Genomic DNA, 13,000 nt, shown 5'->3' with positions numbered 1-13,000 from the left:
GTTATTTACATCTTAGGTAGTAATAAGTATCATTTCAAAATAGCATTTAAAGAGACATAATAAACATATTCCAAATAGCATTTGAAAAGCTAACATGTGGGCACGAGACTCCCCCAGCAGGGGCCAGTCTGTGGGATATGGAGCCTCCCTGTGCCCCTCAGTCCGACCCTGTCAGCATTCTGCTTCCACACCAGCCTAACTTGCTCCTCTGTGCCATGACACCACCACCACCTTCAAGGGTGTCGACCCCAACAACGGGAATAGCTCCCGGGTTTTGCGGCTGCCAGATGGTGGATCTAATTTTTCATTGGGTTTTGATGAACGAACAGAACACCAAAATGGCCTCTAATATCTTTGGGACACCTGAAGAAAATCCACCTTCTTGGGCCACGTCGGCAGGTGCCAAGTCTAGAGGTGGCCGAGAAGACTTGGAGTCATCTGGACTGCAGGGAAGGAATGCTTCTGAAGTGAACTCTGCAGATTCTTAGATCTGAAGGGAGAAGGTGACATTCATGAAAATGTGGACACAGACTAGCAAGGCAGCCTGGGGCCGAGGGAAGAGAAGCCCGCGCCTGCTGCACCTGTGCTGAGCCCAGTGGCCCCGGCCCCAGCACCATCCAAAGGATATCCCCCTGGTGGCAAGTCCAGCCTCGTCCTGGGTTAACTCTGCTCTGACCATCCTGAGCTTCGTTGTTTTGTTTGTTTCCCCCATGCTTGTGAACTGCACAACTTGAGCCTGACTGTACATCTTTTGGATTTATTTCATTAAAAAAGAAGCACTTTTAAAAAATAAATAAAATAAATGAAAAGACAAAATGTCAACTACATGGTTTCTATGCTATCTCTGTAAAGGCCTCTAAAGGATTTTCTACTTTTCCTCACTTTAAAAAACTTTTCCTGTGTCTTTGTTTCTCAGTGATTTCAAAGCGGCCTTGAAACCACAAAATACGTAACTCGGAGGAAGGATCAGGGTAAAGGGCTGGAGGATTCCATTCGCTTAAGTCTGTCGATGTTACCTATTGATGGAATAGTGGCTATGAGGAAAGCTATAAAAGGAGCCCAGACTGAAGGCTATGGGGAACGGTGTTTGACAGGACGTGTCAAAAGATTTTAAAATGTAGATTCCATTCTAAGAATTTATCCTAAGAAAGCAATGATGGATTACACAAAGGTCTAGCAAGGAGGCTCGCAGCAGCACAGTCAATAATCATAAATGTTGGACCCACCCAGAAGCTCCAGCACTAGGGAATTAGGAAAATAAATGGCAGTACATTCAGACCAGAAAACAATCTGTCAGCATGAAAAATAAATTTGGAGAAACGTCCATATCAGCAAAAGAGAGCTGGTCACAATATATTCTTAAGAGAATCCCTATGAAGAAACCTATGTAGATAACCTGAATTAAAGCAATTAGAGAAACCTAAATGTGAGAACAGAGAGTTTATTCAAAAACATCTAACTCCACTTCTTTCGGGCACTGTGCTGAGCACCCTAGGGGCTGCAAAGATGAAGAAAATACAATAGTTGTCCTCAAAAAAGCACATAGTCTCCATGGAAAAGAATGACTAAAATGCCAGGTAGAAAGTAGCTAATGCCATAAATGGTGTGTGTGTGTGTGTGTGTGTGTGTGTGAGAGACAGAGACACAGAGACACAGACAGAGACAGAGAGACAGAGAGAGACAGAGACAGAGAGATGAAGATCATGGAAGCAGTTTGGGGAAACACTTATACCAATAAGAATGACTCTGCTGAGAGAAAATGGCTAAGGAGAGGCAGTGTGGCTGTGAAAGACCCAAGGGAATGAAGCCCCAATCCCTTCTGGGAAGTTTGGAGGGAAAAGTGAGAACTCAAGAGCAAATTAGGGAGAGCCCAGTCTTCCCTGCTATGTCTAACTTGCCATGGAAATGTTGGGTGTCTCTGTGGATTGAGGTGCTTTGCCACCACATAATGCCCAAGTTTGGAGTTCCCCAAGCTGGCATCCTAAGCCTCAGAGGAAACACTGATCTTTTTTTTTTTTGGAGATGGAATCTCACTCTGTCACCCAGGCTGGAGTGTGCAGTGGCACAATCTCAGCTCACTGCAACCTCCACCTCCCAGCTCAAGAGATCCTCCTGCCTCAGCCTCCTGAATAGCTGGGATTATAGGCACACATCACCATGCCTGGCTAATTTTTGTATTTTTTAGTAGAGACGGGGTTTCACCATGTTCTCCAGGCTGGTCTTGAACTCCTGACATCAGGTGATCCACCTGCCTTGGCCTCCCAAAGTGCCGGGTTTACAGGCGTGAGCCACCGCTCCAGGCTGAAACACTACTCTCATGCACCCTGAACAAATCAGAGAAAGCTGATAGTCACCAAGTGTCCTGTGCAAATTTGAACCAACTCTGCATCACCCTGTGGCGACTCCAGAGTAGTTCCAGCCGAATTCACTTTCCCCAGGCCTTTTCAGAACCCCTCCAAAGCCCCAGAATTAATTCAGTCCCCAGAGAGTCTCTGGGCTTTTGACATCTTTATTAAAGGATTGACATACAGAGGCATCCACTTAATGGTAATGATACTTATCCATCCATCTATCCATTTATCTTTTCATCCAACAAATACATGCTAAGCATCTACATGCCCAACGTACAGAATACGAGTAAGAGTAAGAACCAATTTCTACCTTCTTGGTAGGGACAAATGGTTAAACCAGCAAGTACACTAAGGATTACTAGTACCATGAGAGAAGCAGAACTGAAGCGCCATGTGGGAAGGAAGGAAGGAAGGAGGAGGAGTCAGGTCGGTAGCTCAGTAGCTCATGCCTGTAATCCCAGCACTTTGGGAAGCCAAGAAAGGCAGCTCACTTGAGCTCATGAATTTGAGACCAGCTTGGCCAACATGGTGAAACCCCGTCTCTACTAAAATACAAAAATTAGCTGAACACGGTGGTGGGTGCCTGTAACCCCAGCTACTTGGGAGGCTGAGGCATGAGAATCACTTGAACCCAGGAGGAAGAGGTTGCAGCGAGCCGAGATCACACCACTGCACTCCAGCATGGATGACACAGAGAGACCCTGTATCAAACAAGAAAAAAAAAGAAAACGCTTCATGGAAGAAGTAATCTTCCAAAGATGGGCAGGTAGAAGACATGGGGATGCTCACTTGAACCCTCTGGGTCTTCCCAAATATAGTTGCCATGACTCAATGTCTAATAGTCATGACTGGAATCTGACCTGACTTACTTGACCTAGGTAAGGAAAAAATTGGAATGTACTGACCTAAGTTCCTGAAGAGCAGGAGCGTGACTGAGACACTTGGAGCCGGGGACTCGGACTCTCTCCGACTCTCTTGTCTCTGCCGCTGTCTGTGGATTGGCTTTCTTCTCCCCTAACCACGGCTTGGTTTTCTCACAGAAGTCAGACATGGCTGCTACAGCTGCAGGCTTACATCTGCCAGCTTTTCCTCAAGAGAAAAACGTTTTCTCCCCACAGGTTTAGTTTCTGAAATCCCAGGGGAGTGATTGGTGTGTTCTGAGTCATGCATTAGACACATGTCACTGTGGCCAGAACAGGGGCTCCCATGAGTAGCTCAGCTTGGCCAGGGGCCTACCTTTGGATCAAACACTTTGTACAGACAAGTGGGGTCATGTAAAATATGAATTACCCATTTGGTTCACATTGGGCAGCAAGAACAGCTCCCCCAAATAAAGGGAGTGTTATTCCCAGAAAGTAGGAGGAGTACCAGAAACACAAAACAATAAATATCCACTATGTCAGGACACCGCCAAATCATTCCTAGTTTCCAGGTGTCAACAGAATCTTCTGGCCCAGGGTTCATATGACAGTAGCAAAGCTGAAACTACAAGCCTGGCTATGTGAGCCAGCCTCTAACCAGATTCAGGTGGTGCAAGTCCCTTCACGTCTGGTGGGGAGTCACAGCCAGCTGGATCAGCACTGGCGTAGGCCAAAGAGCAAAACTGTGGACAGAAAGGAATGCTGAACCCCTGCCAGGGCAGAGCACCTGGAATGTCTATATCTTCAAGGCTACAGTCAAGGTCATTAACTGTGACTGAGCCTACAGAGATTGGGCTAGAGGGTTGCAGAGAGAGCTCAAGTTCACAAAAGAAATAAGGGTCTTGCGGGATTGGATGCAGGGGAGCTGTGAGAGAGAAGCGTGTTAGAAGTGCTAGCAGAAATCACAACTGAAATTGAAGCACAGTTTGAGTGGCAAATATTTACTCCCTATTCCCTATTCCACCCAAACAGATGGAGGCTTTTATTTTGTCCCTTTTTGACACCATTCCTCATAATTCCTCATTTCCTCTTCCCCACTTTTGGGTTGTTATAGATCACTGATAGCTATCCATCCCCCAACATATTTTACTTATTTTTCTCATTTACTCTCTGCTTTCCCCGCTAGACTATAACCACCATGACAGCAGGGATTTTGCCTGTTTTGTTCATTTCTGAATTCCCCAAAATAATGTCTGTCATTGAATAGGCACTTAATAATATCTGTGAAATCAATTTGCTGAGGACTGAATTCCCAAGAAAGAGATACAATCTCCAAAGGGAATTGCTATCTGTGAGGGACAGAATGTCCCCCGACTCTTTATGCCATCTTCCACAGGTAGGAAGCTGCCCAGCAGAACACCCCTGGGCTCCTCTCCACTTCATTTCCCCCACCCCCCAGCCCCGCCATGGGAAGGTGCAACAATGTACACAATGATGTGTTTAGGACAAAGAATCGGGCCTTCTTCGGTCACACTCAGGCACAAGCTGCCCACAGGAAGCCACTTCTGCTCTGCTCCTGCCTTCCATGCTCTCCATGCTGATGGCTGTGGTCCGGCACTGCCATGGCTGGGGGCAGAGGCACTTCCATCAAATTCCTGCAGATATAGGTCCTATTCCCAGGATCAGCTGGCTCACTAGCAAAGGTGATATTTCAATCCTACACTTGCCTAACTCTTTGTTGTTGTTGTTGTTTTGAGACAGAAACTCACTCTGTTGCCCAGGCTGGAGTATAGTGGTACAGTCTTGGCTCACTCCAATCTCTGCCTCCCAGGTTCGAGAGATCCTCCCACCTCAGCCTCCCTAGTAGCTGGGACTACAGGCATATGCCACCATGTCCAGCTAACTTTTGTATATTTTATAGAGACATGGTTTCACCATGTTTCCCAGGCTGGTCTCGAACTCCTAACCTCAAGTGATCCACCCGCATTGGCCTCCCAAAGTGCTGGGATTACAGGCGTGAGCCACCGCACTCAGCCTGAATCAAAACTGTTTATCGGTCCCTGCTGAGTTCAAGCACCACCTACTCATGCCATAATTCATAAAAATGAGCTTGTTACAAAGGAGCATATAGCACTACCCAAATTACCTTCTGCTGCAGGTCACATTCCCTGGGAAACAGACCCTAAGATGATGAGATTTGCATGTGGAAGGTTTTTACCGGGAGTGGTTAGGGAGATCTTCTCAGAAGCAGGCACTTGTGAGGGAGCTGGGGCAGGACAGACAAGCAGGGAGAGGAGGCGCTGAACTATGATGTAGATGCAGTCTCAGCCAATTATACAGGGAGCTCTGAACTGCCTGGGGCTGCCTTTTATCCTTCTTCCTTCCAGGACCAGCCATTGATGGGGGCTGCCTCCAGGGAGGAGTGTGGCCTTGGCCAAGGGTGATTCCCCTTCCAGGTCCTGAAGGGGCATCTGTGAGGTCACCTCAGAGTGGATTCACACACCATCCTTCCGTTATGTGATGCTGGGTATAACAACAACAAAAACATTTTGCCTGTGATATCACCTGTATAATAATAATTTGCCTGTATAATAACAACAAAAACCTTTTGCCTGTGTATTTTGCCTAGGGGAGAGGGGTTGGTAAGGGAATGTTTTGAGGTTAGGCCTGTAAAGGGAGAAGTGACAGCAAAGACACTACCCAAGTGAAATCATGTGCACTGGAATTCAGGTTAGGCAAGAGGAATGCCCCTTCCCGCTAAACTGGCTCAGTAGGTGCCAATCCCTTGAATCGGTTTCTAGATTCCCCCTCCCTCTCTTTGAAGAAAAGTGGAGAAGGATTAACTGGCTAGTGGGCATTCCTTGCCCCAGAGAATATTTGGCTGTCTTCACACATAACATCAACTACAATGGCTTATTTTCTCCAATGCATGTCATAAGAGTAATGATTTTCAGCTGGGCGCAGTGGCTCACGCCTGTAATCCCAGCTCTTCGGGAGGCGGAGGCTGGTGGATCATGAGGTCAAGAAATCAAGACCATCCTGGCCAACATGGTGAAACCCCGTCTCTAATAAAAACACAAAAATTAGCTGGACGTGGTGGCATGTGCCTGTAATCCCAGCTACTCAGGAGGCTGAGGTAGGAGAATCGTTTGAACCAGGGAATCAGAGGTTGCAGTGAGCCGAGATCGCGCCACTGCACTCCGGCCTGGTGACAGAGCGAGACTCCGTCTCAAAAAGAAAAAAAAAAAAAAGTAATACTTTTCATTCTGATTTTCCCCTCTCTGTGCCAATCTAAGATGCTATTTTCCAGACCTAACGTGCTCAAAGAACAGGGACTCATGTCTAAGGAGAAAGCCGCTATATATCATGGTACATTTGGAAGAGCAGCACATTAGAGCCAGGCCCCACCGCTAATCTTCACAAACTCTGTAACCTCAAGCAAGTCTCTTAACTCAATGCAGCCTCAGTTGCCTGACCTGCCCATTGGACTTTAACACACTACCTGCCTCCAAGCAGGAGCAGCTCAAGTTCTGCCATTTTTATTGATCATTTCTTCAAGCAATAAATTAACTGCATCCTGCCAAAAATGACTTCCCAGTGGTGAGGATGCATGGATCTCGCTGTCTTTCTCACCCAAAAAGTACTTGGCAGTCACCATCAGACCAGAAGTTTCTTTGCTTTCCTTGCAGGCTTTTGAAAGAAGGAAATAATTTCACCCCCATCAAAATGAGACCCTGTAGACAGGTCACTTAGAGACAACTATATACTGGCTGGCTGCCCTGACATTCTCTGGCACAAAATGTATAGTGAGCCTGTTATGTATTTGCATCCTTGTGGCTTTTGTGGTGTGTGCATGCCTGGAGCACAATCTATGGCCTCAGTCAGTATATGGGATGTGTATGAGAGAGAGACATCTCAGCTTTTGGTTGGCTCTCTCATCCTTGCCCGGAGTGTGACTCTATGAATCTCTTTGTTTTTTTAGAGAGAGTCTCACTCTGTTGCCCAGGGTGGAGTGCAGTGGCGCAGTCTCGGCTCACTGCAACCTCTGCTTCCCAGGTTCAAGTGATTCTCCTGCCTCAGCCTCCTGAGTGGCTGGGACTACAGGCGTGTGCCATCACGCTCTGCTGGTTTTTGTATTTTTCGTAGACAGGATTTCACTATGTTGGCCAGATTGGTCTTGAACTCCTGACGTCAGGTGATCTGCCCACCTCGGCCCCCCAAAGTGCTGGGATTACAGGCATGAGCCACTGCGCCTGGTGACTCTATGACTCTCTTACCCACAGCTTTGTATCATCTTGGTACCTTTCTGGCTTAAGTTGTCAAAATCAAAGATAATGGGTACACATGAAGAAAATGAAAAATGTTAATATGTAAAACATTAAAGGCAACATCAACAATATATTAATTTGATGATTTCTTGTGATTTAACTATGTGAAGATATTGGTATAAACAAATCGTGAGCCAAACTTTATTGTGGCTCTATTTTTTCTTCTGATAGTAAAGACTATTGATGTATAATAACCAGATTTATAATATTAAATCTTTAAAAAGACATTTGGATGATTTAGAGGGTTCTCTTAGAAGTGTATTTACAAAACAAAACAAAAGAAAAAAAACTAAGCCAGAGTAAACCTATCAAAATGAACTATCTGGGAAAAGAAAGAAAAAAACTGAAATTAATTGAACTTATATTTTTTCTGACTTTATGCTTGATACTTTATATTTTATCTTATTTAATCCTTACAGTAATCCAGTTTACGTAGGTATTATTATCCCCGTAAGAAAGATGAAGCATATATTAGAGACTAAATAATTTGTTCATAATCCCCCTATTAAAAAAAGAAGAACTGACCAGGCACAGTGGCTCACGACTGTAATCCCACAGCACTTTAGGAAGCCAAGGCAGGTAGATCACGAGAACAGGAGATAGAGACCACCCTGGCCAACATGAAGAAACCTGTCTCTACTAAAAATACAAAAATTAGCTGGGCATGGTGGTGCGTGCCTGTAATCCCAGCTACTCGGGAGGCTGAGGCAGGAGAAATGCTTGAACACTGGAGGTGGATGTTGCAGTGAGCCGAGATAGAGCCACTGCACTCCACTCTGGGCAACAGAATGACACTCCATCTCCAAAAAAAAAAAAAAGCATTTTGTAGGGAGACTAATATGGTTGTCACGCCAAGGATGGAACAAAATGTGGAGACAGAAAGCGGGAAAAGTGGTGAGAACCCTCTGACAGTTACACAGATAGGAAGTGACGAGAGACCAGAAGCGGCTCTGGGGAAGGAAAGGAAAGAGCGGGTGCATGTGAGAGTTGCAATTAACGATCCATACAATTCAGCAAATGCCCAGAAATGGTAAAAGAATCAATGATAATTCATATGCTTTGAAACTGGGAATTCAGATAATGACGTTCCCATGAATGTGAAGAAGCGCTGATAATATTATTGATCATTAACAGTTGCTGAGGTCTTACTGTTGTCAGCACCATTCTAACTGCTTACATTAATCACTTATTTAAAATTCCCAAACCCATACATGAGAACTTTTATTACTTCCATTTTCTAGATGAAGAAACCAAGGCACAACGGAGTGGTTTACTTTCCCAGGGTCACAAACCTAACAAATACCAAAAGTGAGAAGGGATGGATCAAGTTCAAAGAGAAGGAAAAAAGAGACGATGGGTTTGATCTTCGACTCTTTGGCTTAATGCAATGACAGGTGATCCAAATGGCCACGTAGTGTAGACAGTTAGAGACCTCACAAAACAGGTAGAAGCTGAGGACTAGGCAGACAATGGTCTGGCTTGCTAGGGACTGTGGGTTTGAGTCCTGAAAGCCCTGCACTGGGAAATCCCGCAGTCCCAGGAAAATTGGGACAGTTGGACATCCTAGGCAAGTGAGAACGTAGATTGTAAATCATTTGCACAGAAACGAGAGCATCAGCCGGGGAGCACGTTGGTTCTTCCAAGATGGGTAGGAAGGAGGGTGGAAACTGTCCCTTGGGAAACTCCCACAACCAGGAAGCCGGCTGAGGAAAGCAGCACTCAAGGCTGCAGGAAGAGACTCCAGACCATGCAGTGCCTAAATCCAGGATAGAAAGGAGTCTCAGGAAGAAGTGGTGTCAGCAAGATTTCAAATGCTGCAGAGGTCAGAGAAAAAAAAACACAAAAAAGAAGCCATTTACCGTTGGCCACTGCAAGAACATTCTAGGACTTCAAGAGTAAAAGATTGGTAAATACCACCGTATCTAATGATCTCATTTAATTAGTATTTCACTATCTTTTCACTATAGTGCTGTGGACCTCGGCATTTTACAGACGAGGAAACCGGGATTCAGAGAGCTGAAGGAGCGGGAGGCTCTCCTCCACCGTCTGTTGTGGCAGACCTGGGAACCACGAGGACGAGGAGAGTGGACGCAGGCAGGGGAATGCCTGCTAAGGATATGAAGTCAAGGGAAGGAAGCCAGGAAAGAGAAAAAGAGGGAAAAGGCCAAGGGGAAGAGGCATTACTTGAGAAGGAAAGGGTTTCTGAGAGGTGCAGGAAGGCTGTGAGGTAGGAGAAAATAGGTTGGTTTGCCCTAATGGGACAAATGGGCAGCTGTTCATCACAGACTGGACAAAAATGAGGGCTAATCAAAGGGAAAGAACACCCCTGAGGGAGGACAGGGTAAAGGTGGGAACTTATTCTGGTTGGCCTCAATCTAATTGTCAAAGGAGGAGGTGATATGGTTTGGCTGTGTTCCCACCCAAATCTTATCTTGAATTGTAGCTCCCATAATTTCCACATGTTGTGGGAGGGATCTGGTGGGAGACACATGAATCATGGGGGCGGTTTCACCCATACTGTTCTCATGGTGGTGAATAAGTCTTATGAGATCTGATGGCTTTATAAGGGGAAACCTCTTCCACTTGGCTCTCATTCTCTCTTGCTGCCACCATATAAAATGTGCCTTTCCCCTTCCACCATGATTGTGAGGCCTCCCTAGCCACGTGGAGCTTTGAGTCCATTAAACCTCTTTTTCTTTATAAATTACCCAGTCTCAGGTATGTCTTTAGCAGCAGTGTGAAAACGGACTAATACAAGAGGTGAAATAGTCCCCTGGGATGTCAGCGACTGGGGCAGCAGGCGGCTCCAGACGTCAGGAACACCTTCTGTGAGACACAGCAAGAGAAACACAGACATTGCCCCTCTGAAGATGAACAGCAGGAACTCCCCTCACTAGCAATGCTCCTCAGGCCAGCTTGGGTGGAGTGAATGATGGAACCTGCTTTTCCAAACTTCCAGAAAAGGAAAAGAAGTCTGGGGATATATGAATCACCCCAAGAGGAGACCCTAGGTTCCTAAAGCACCTCGAGCCTGCCTGTACCACTCACTTACACTCTGAATTGGTATCCCTGGCTAGCCTGATAACTAATCTGTGTCCCTACTACATGATAAACCCCTGGAGGAAGGGACCTGGTTTAGTTGACCTGGTAGCCATAATGTGTTGTGCTGTGTCTGCAACATGGTAATTATGCAATAAATGTCTGATATAGAGAAAAGGTTAAGATGGTGAGGTGAGCTGACAATGAAGTCAAGACTGGATAGAGAATCTGAGATGACCAGGAGGAGATTCATGAGCTGAATGAAAGGAGAGGGTTCATGGCGCTGAGGAAGTTAAAACTGTACTGGAACCCGCTCACATCAGCTCACAAGAGTCAATTTTGCACATTTCTTCCTAACTCTACGTCAGTGAAATCACACTGGTAGCTTAAAATCAGCAATGGTGGGAATATTTACATCACGGGAATCGACAAATGCTACATATCAGAGCTTCTTTTTTCTGAAGAGGTGGTTGACAAGTTACCAACACACCATTGAATAACATCCAGATTTCATACAGGTAGGACAACAGAAGTGATGATTCAGACGTTGTGTACAATGAAAGAGACCGTTGCATAAGACAATAGCTCCAGGTTTCCTCTGCAGAGGCCATACTTCCCAAAAAAGGCGCCCAGAGCCAAAGCACATGCCTCCTTCATTTTTAAGAGCAAGGAGTTCCTGTTTTACTGTCAGAAGCATTCCGGTTTTACTGTCTTTTCCCCGTCTGTTTATTATTATGACACCTGGAATATATACAGATGAGGAATAAAAGCAGGCAGTATAAAGATGAATTGGTTTAGGATCACCTTTAATTCCCTGAGGAATTGGTTTTGGCCTTAACTTTTGCAAGGGAAGAAAAACGAGAGAATAATGTTCTGCTCTAAATAATGTGCATCTCCACAGATCAGAGGACAAAGAGATGACTGCTTATCTCCTGTTGTCCCAGTACAGCATGAGATAAAGTATTAATACTTTAAGAGAAACATCTGATCCCTGTCTGTGTTTAAGTGCTGTAACCTGTTGGCAGGAACAGTTGAAGACTATCTACACTTCTTTACCCAAAATGGACAATACTCCAAGGTTTTTGCCCCACAGCCCACCTCGCTCTATATAACTCTATCTCAGTCATGCACACTAGCATGGACTCAGAATTCAAAAGAAAGTAAAGCAGAGCTAGAAAAAGTCAACATGTGGAAAATGCAGGGTTTAATGAAAATTGACAACCTTTCCCAGGGACCACCTTCCATCTAATAAATGAAGGCTATTCCTTTAGTGAGTGTAAGCTTCACATTGCCGAGGCCAAAGGCATTTTGTGGGAAGTTACAGGAGTTTTATGCTTATAGATTTTTTGTGTTGGGATATCCAACAACAACAACAACAAATGTTTGTGTTGGGATTTTTTTGTGTTGTATTATCCTCTGTGTTGGGATAGCAGCACACTGAGGAATGCAGGTCCCGGGGTTCAGCCATGTGTTTGCGTCAGGCCTGGCTATTGTGATTTTCCACTAAAGTTGTTCTGTATACATATTTCATATGCAGATAATTTTGGGTGAAAAAATAAAAGCTCCATTCAACAAAAGAATGTTTATGCTCGAGTGTAAAAGAGAAATTATTAATCAAAAAGTATACAATATCAAAACAAGGCAACTTGGTGCATTAATCAAAGAAAAAGTTTGAGTATGACAAATAGTTCAACTTCTAATATTTCTTAAAATCTACACAGCATGTGGCTCTGTGGCGCAATGGATAGCTCATTGGACTTCTAGCGACGAAAATCTACACAGCAATTTCAATTTAAAATGAACAATCTGATGCCATGTATGGTGGCTCATGCCTATAATCTCAGCACTTGGGGAGGCCAAGGCAAGAGGATTGCTTGAGCACGGAGGTTCAAGACCAACCAGGGCAACATAGTGAGACTGTCTCTAGAAAAAATAAAAAATTAGCCAGGCATGCTGGTGCCCACCTGCAGTCCCAGCTAGTTGGAAGACTGAGGTGGGAGGATGGCTTAAGTCAAGGAGGTCAACCATGCAGTGAGCTGTGATCATACCACTGCACTCCAGCCTGGGCGACAGAGCAAGACCCTGTTTCAATAAAAAAAAAAAAAAAAATATATATATATATATATAAATAAAATAGACATTCTGAAATTTTTCCCTCCACTAATTTAATTCAATTTTAAACACATAGTAAAAATTTCCCAGGAAAATATGAAATGGGATAAAATAATTACATCAGATTTAAATTTAGCGCTTTAAAAAAAAACCATTAGCATTAATCCATGACATTTGAAGTTTAAAATCTAACATTTCTTTACTGCACTTCTGTAATTTGATGCCTCAGCAATTTATAGTATGCATAGAATGTATTACAATGCCAGAATAGTACAACCAAGTTTGAACTTAAAGTATCCAATTTAGTCGT

General features: G+C 44.6%; 1 pseudogene; it reads left to right on the top strand.

Annotated features, from left to right (window-relative positions):
• The first annotated feature begins 214 nt into the window (after positions 1-214).
• Positions 215-664, top strand: LOC129488775 (jupiter microtubule associated homolog 1-like; annotated as a pseudogene).
• The last annotated feature ends 12,336 nt before the right edge of the window (positions 665-13,000 follow it).

The sequence above is a fragment of the Symphalangus syndactylus genome, chromosome 8 (assembly GCF_028878055.3).
Source record: "Symphalangus syndactylus isolate Jambi chromosome 8, NHGRI_mSymSyn1-v2.1_pri, whole genome shotgun sequence".
Lineage (NCBI taxonomy): Eukaryota > Metazoa > Chordata > Mammalia > Primates > Hylobatidae > Symphalangus > Symphalangus syndactylus.
Note: the sequence above shows the minus strand (reverse complement) of the source record. Positions and strands in the feature narration are given on the sequence as shown.